Here is a 6,375-nt window from a genome sequence, read left to right on the forward strand (position 1 = left end):
AGGGAGAGGGAGAGGGAGAGGGAGAGGGAGAGGGAGAAAGCAACAACCTGTGAAAAGTCACTCGGAAAATAAGTGGTGCTGGCATGGTGGTGCCTACCTGTAACCCCAGCACTCAGAAGCTGAAGCGGAAGGGTCAGATGGACAGAGGAGGAAAGAAAGCAAAGTAAACAGTATCAACCTTCTGAGCGGTTTTACTTATTCTGTGTCCAAATCTCCAGGGGATTCAGTGTCCCAGTGTGGGGTAGCTATGGGACAGGTGTGTCTAGCCCTGAGCACTGGGCCTAAAACAAACGATCTGTCACTAACGTTGCCTTTGTGCACGCACAGGCACAAAGAGGCACTGTCCTCAGATTCTCATGGCGAGCCATCTCTAAGGCCCTTACAGGATAAACATAAAAATGAAATCAAATGAAACTGGAGCCTTCCAGCTTTAGGTTCTGTGAAAAATGGAGCCTTCGCCTTACCAGTTTGCTTGCCCTTGTCTTTCACAAATCTCCCAGTGATGGTTGTCAAAACTTCCCACCAGCCATTTGGACTAAAAGGCAAATGACTCACTGGCAAACTATTCAATCAGATTGGTGCTAGACAACTGAGCCTCTCTGGTGGACCGCTGCCTAGATGCCACCTACCTAGCAGTAATAGGTCCATGTCGACTTTGACCTCACACCCAAAGTTCTCCATCTGGAGTATTATTAATGTCTAGCCACTGGGCTATTGATTTATTTTAACCAGCCAGCAACAGCCATTATGGGATTGAAACACAGGCGGGCAGACATCCACAGATGAAAAGAAAGTTCGAGACAAAGTCAAATTTACATATTCATTTGTTTGAATGAGGTGTTTCCAACAGGTCAGGAAATTAATAATTATTTAATGGAACAGTGGTATGGGAATTGATTAGTGCTTAGCAAATCCAGGTAAGGGTTCATCTCCCTTTTGATGCCCAAGTAAACCTACGTTCAGTCACAGACAGAACTGGGAGATGCCTGAGCTGTCAGCAGCACCTGTTGCTTCTGCAGGAGACCTAGAATAAGAAGAAACCAGGCCCAAGGACACACAGGGACAGAGCAAAATCCCTGTTCAAACTGTGTGCTAGAAGGCCCAGACTCTTCGTGATAAATCTAACCCAGGTGAGGAACGAAATACCTGAGGCCTATTTCTGCCTTAAACTCAGATCATCTACTTTGGGAAGATGAAGCAAGTCAGAACAGACAACAGGATCTCGACCCTGGCTGCCTGACTGGGGAGCCTATACTTAGAGCTCATATGACCACCCACTAGTCCTACCTAATACTGCTAAAATACAGAGATTATACTGTGTGCCTATTACGGAGAATGGAACTGGACCAGCCCATCCAGACACCAAGAAGTGTTTAGTAGTTTATCAAGTGCTAGTAACAATGTGGGCTGAGCACCTGCTGTGACCAAACACTGCTGGGACACATTGGTGACATAAGCCATATCCTGCCAAATAATGTGCAGGAACAGTCTAGAAGACGAGATACCACCAGGCACCAAGCTCAGTAGTGACGAAGGTTAAACATGCAGTTCAAGGTAAAGATGAAGTTATTTAATGGATCCGGGAGATGGGTGGGGGGGTCTCCAATTTCCAGATAATTTAGCCCGTTTGGATGTGAAAGCATTCATGAAACACCTATAGGTAAGTTCAAAGCCAACAGTCAGCAGCACAGACAACCGACCATAAGTAAGGCAGTGTACATGGATGCCATGTGAGGAAGTTGACCAAGCATCACTCGGGAAGGGTTAGCAGAATTTGGAAAGCTTGGGGTGTCTGAGACAACCCTCTGGCAAACCTGTGGCTTGGAGCCATTCTTAGCTGTTATTTTAAGAAATTTAAAATATCACGGTAATGAGTTTACTCTAAATTCTGTTATGAATGTGTATCTCTGTGTTTATATTTGCTTCATTTCTTTTAGGAGGTTATTATTTCATAGTAAAATTCCAGATGAAAAATAAGAGAAAACAAAATAAAAGCTGAACAATGTCCCTGTGCCTGCATTTCCCGTCAATTTCACCCACTTGAATTCTTCATAATGTCACTGACTTCTTTTGTGTATGGCCAGCTCCACAGAGCCCCATGCCCGGTGGAAATTGAGACACGGAGAGATGGTAAGGGCATGTTCCCTTTCCTCTGCTTGCCCCCTGCCTAAATCACTTTTGACCCCACTATAAGGAGACAATATTGAAAATACTCAAAAAATAACCCCCACTAAAACATGAATCAGAAAGTGGCGGCTCCTGGACATGTTTTTAAAATTGCTTAGTTGCATTCGGGTCCCTTTAGTGCGTGGAGGACTTTAATAAAATTGATTTTCTGAGTATAGCCTTTTAGCGGCTACTGTATAAGCTTGAAATATGAACCCTTCATTGTTGAAAGTGTTTCATTTTTGCCCTGTTACTAATGAGGAAGGGAGAGTGTGGGTTTGGAATTCTCCGTGGCTGACATTCTCATAATTAAATAGCGCTAATAATAAAGCTTTGCAGATTTCGAACAAACTGGCACAGAGGTGGAGCAGCGTGCCGTATGTCATTTTAGAGACTGCAGCAATTAACCCTTAATGAATGGTAGCACACAACGACACATAGAGGAGTTGTTTCCACACACCTGTCGGATCACAAAAGGCAACATTTTCATTCTGCTGATTGAAAACAATTCTTGGGATTCCTTCTGAAGGCCTCTTAAGTAATTGCATTGTGAAGCACCAATAAATAAAAATAAAGAAAGAGACATTAATTGCTTTTATATCTACAGTCTAATTTCAACCAAGCTCAGTACTCTTAAGAGTTCTGGCTCTCAGGCTCTCCAACAAGGGATGTGAAATCGAAGGCTCATCATAGATGGCTTATTTAGGTGGCAGTGCTTTTTCTTCCTAACTTTAGGAGAGTTTTATTCCTAAAGTACTGGTACTTCTTTATGAGTTGTCATGGGAATGTCTCCACAGGGCCCCTGGGGGAGGATGACGTTGAAGTTGCTGCCAAAGGAAAATGGCAGTGCTTCATCCTGCAGGTGAGACAAGAAAAGGCCTCATCTGTCAAGGTCAGAATGATACAGGAATGACTATTCTCCCCCACCACCCTTGCCTGACGCATTTAAAGCCAGGGTAAGTTATCCTTTTAAACAGTAGACGCGTTCTACCCCTTATTTGACATAATTAAAAAATGCAATTCTTGGTTTCGAGAGTCAGTACTCTCATCTCCATGTTATCAGGAGGAAGGGAAAGAAAGATATCTGGGCACCATGAAGTTTCCCCAAGCATCCTGCCAAGGGTGGTGGTCCCTTGGAAGGACCTAGAGAATCCTGCCCTCTGTAGAAGCATGCCCAAGTGTCTAGGGAATTTAGTTAGCATGTACTAAGGAGGCTCCTGGGGCCTGGGAACAGAGCCAAGCCCAGCTGTAGTTTGAGGCAGAGTACTGTGGGGGAAGGCAGGTGTAGTCTACACAGGGTCACCTGAAGACAGGCCAGCCGCTCTTTTAAGAATTCTTCTCAAGCTAGTTTACCATGGAGTTGTAGATGTCTCTGTTAAAGGGCGCTTTACCTTTGGTGAAATCTAAAACAGTCTGAGAAAACGTATGTTTAAACAAGGGCGGTATGATAATTAGCTTTACCTGTCAACTTGACACAAAGTAGAATCACCTGAAAAGAGAGGCTCAGTGAGGAGTTGCCTAGCTCAGGCCGGCCTGCCGGCGTGTCTGAGGGATTATTGTCTTGATTACGTTAATTCATGTGGGAAGATCCAGCCTAAGGGTGAGCACTACCATTCCCTGGGTCCTGAATTGTGTAAGAATAAAGAAAATGGATCTGGAGAGGTGACTCAGTGGTTCTAGGTGTACAGTCTACTGCTCTTGGACAGGACCCAGGAGGGACTCCTAAAACCCATATCAGACACTTCCCAAGCACCTGTCACTTTAGCTTCTGGGAATCCCATGCCCTTCAGGCCCCATCTGTACATAAACTCGTGCGGGCATGAATAACATGCACATAAATAAAACTTATTAGTAGGTCTTTTTTTTTTAAAAAAAAAAAAAAGAATGGAGAACACAAGCCGAACAGTAGGCTTTTGTTCATCTTTTTATACTGGATTGTGGGTGTAGTGTGACCAGCTGTTTTAAGCTCTTGTCGAGGCTGTTGACTTCTCACAGCGATGGACTAAATCTGTGAGCTGAAGTGAACCCTTTCTTCTCGTCAGTGTATTCTACCACAGCATCCTAGATGAAACAAAAACAGGCCAGATGACAAGTAAGCAAGGGGCAGGGGCCCTGCACGGAAGGACAGGTACTCAGTGATGTATGGTAGAACGCAGATGATGGATAATTAGAACGTTACAGAATTCCCCCTGCTCTGGAAATCCCAGAATGATGGTTTTTCTCTTTTGAAGGAGCCTCAGTGTCCCCATATAGAGCAGGAACCCACACTTGATGTCACATGTCACTTCACACTCTGATAATGCAGCTGTTAGCTTGGCAACTCTGCTGAGGGCTGGTCCTGACTTCCTAACGTGCACATCTTCCTGCACCTTAGAGGACACGGCTGGTTAAAGACTCCCTTTCTAACACATGCCGGGACTACCCCAGCGTGGTCCACGCTAACTTCTCTTTCAGGGATGTTAGGAATTAGATCCTTAAGAACAGGAAGATACATTACTGTCTCCTTTTCAGTATGACGATCTTTCTAAGGGACAGCAACAACAACTAAGAAGAGCCTAATATACAGAACTGTTTTCAGAATCCAATCTATTTTTATCACTTTTAATCTCTTATGGCCCATCCCCCCCCCCCCAACCTTTCCAAGGTCACTAGAAGGATGTGTTCAGTATAATCCAGGTGCAGGATACGCAGTCTGGCCTGTGTCAGTGGCTCACCGTGTATCAGCTGAGCCATTGGATACAGCAATCATTTCCTAAGTGTTTTTGCTGTGCTGAATTCTTTCTGTGGCTTTTGTCATTTAATCTATTGAGGTAGGACTGCTGGAATTAATGGGATTACTGTTGCACTGGAGGTCACCAGCTGACCTTGTTAATGAAATCCAGAGAGGGAAAGTGAGTGCTCCAAGACCATGTGGGGGTCAGGCTGAAGTCCGGGGCCAGATCTGAATCCCTCTGAAGGCAGTCAGCCCTGGCAGTCTTGAATGAGGCAGCACTGCTTTCCTTAGACTGTTTAGACTGTTTCTGACACTTGCCTTCCCTCCTGTGGGGAGCTTGGAGATGCCTGCACACACTCATGCCTGCACACACTCAGCAGGGGCTCTCCCTCTGAGTGTAGAACTGAGTGTAAAATTCACTTCTTGAGAACACAAGCAAATAGAAGGCAAAACTCGGTAGCATATGCCCTTCGGCCACTTGCTCATCTGTACAAGAGAAATGTCCATTCGGATCTTTTGCTCTTGTAGAGTCAGGCTCCTTCCCTTTCCATTATTGCTTTTATGGACTCTTTATATATTCTGGCTATTCATTTCTTATCCCAGACGTGAGATATACACATGTATTTTCTCCCTTTACGTTCTGTTCTTAAGATCCTTTGTTGAGAAGAAGGTCTACATTTTTCTTTAGTTCATTTCTCATCTCTTGTTTTCCTTTCTTTACCTTTTTTTCATTTTTCTTCACTATTTCTATTAGAGTCAGAGCCAAGGACCCATTGCCTGGGTGACTCTCAAGTGGGCAAATTGGGAAGCTTAAAACTCATTCATAAATATTTCTAAAGAACATCCCTCTGCCCCACTCTCGTGTTTATTTCTCTAAGTAGATAGATAGAAAGATAGATAAAACAGATAGAGAGATAGAGAGATAGAGAGATAGAGAGATAGAGATAGAGATAGAGATAGAGATAGAGATAGAGAGAGAGAGAGAGATAGAGAGAGAGAGAGAGAGAGATGGGTGGGTGCCTGGGTAGCTGGGTGGCTGGGTGGGTGGGCAGGCAGACAGGCAGCCAGGCAAGCAGGCAGGCAGATAGATAGATTTCCTTAGGACTGGCAAAACGACTCAGTGCCACTAAGCCCTATGACCTGACCTGAGATGAATCCATGAGTTCTACATGGTGAAAGGAGAGAAGCTGTTCTTTTACACACACATACACACACACACACACACACACACACACACATACATGCACACACATGCACACATACACACACTCATACACACATACACACTCTCACACACATTCATATACACAGTCACACACACACTCATACACACACATTCATACACACACACTCACACACATGCACACACACACTCATACACACATGCACAACTAAATAATGATATGATTTTTAAATAGCTCACTCAGAGAATTTGTCTGTCAAAAGAGAACCCACAGAGTGCCCCCAACATTCCTGTATCTTCAAGAATATCTGCT

Source organism: Grammomys surdaster, unplaced genomic scaffold (assembly GCF_004785775.1).
Source record: "Grammomys surdaster isolate TR1022 unplaced genomic scaffold, NIH_TR_1.0 125739, whole genome shotgun sequence".
NCBI classification, from domain to species: domain Eukaryota; kingdom Metazoa; phylum Chordata; class Mammalia; order Rodentia; family Muridae; genus Grammomys; species Grammomys surdaster.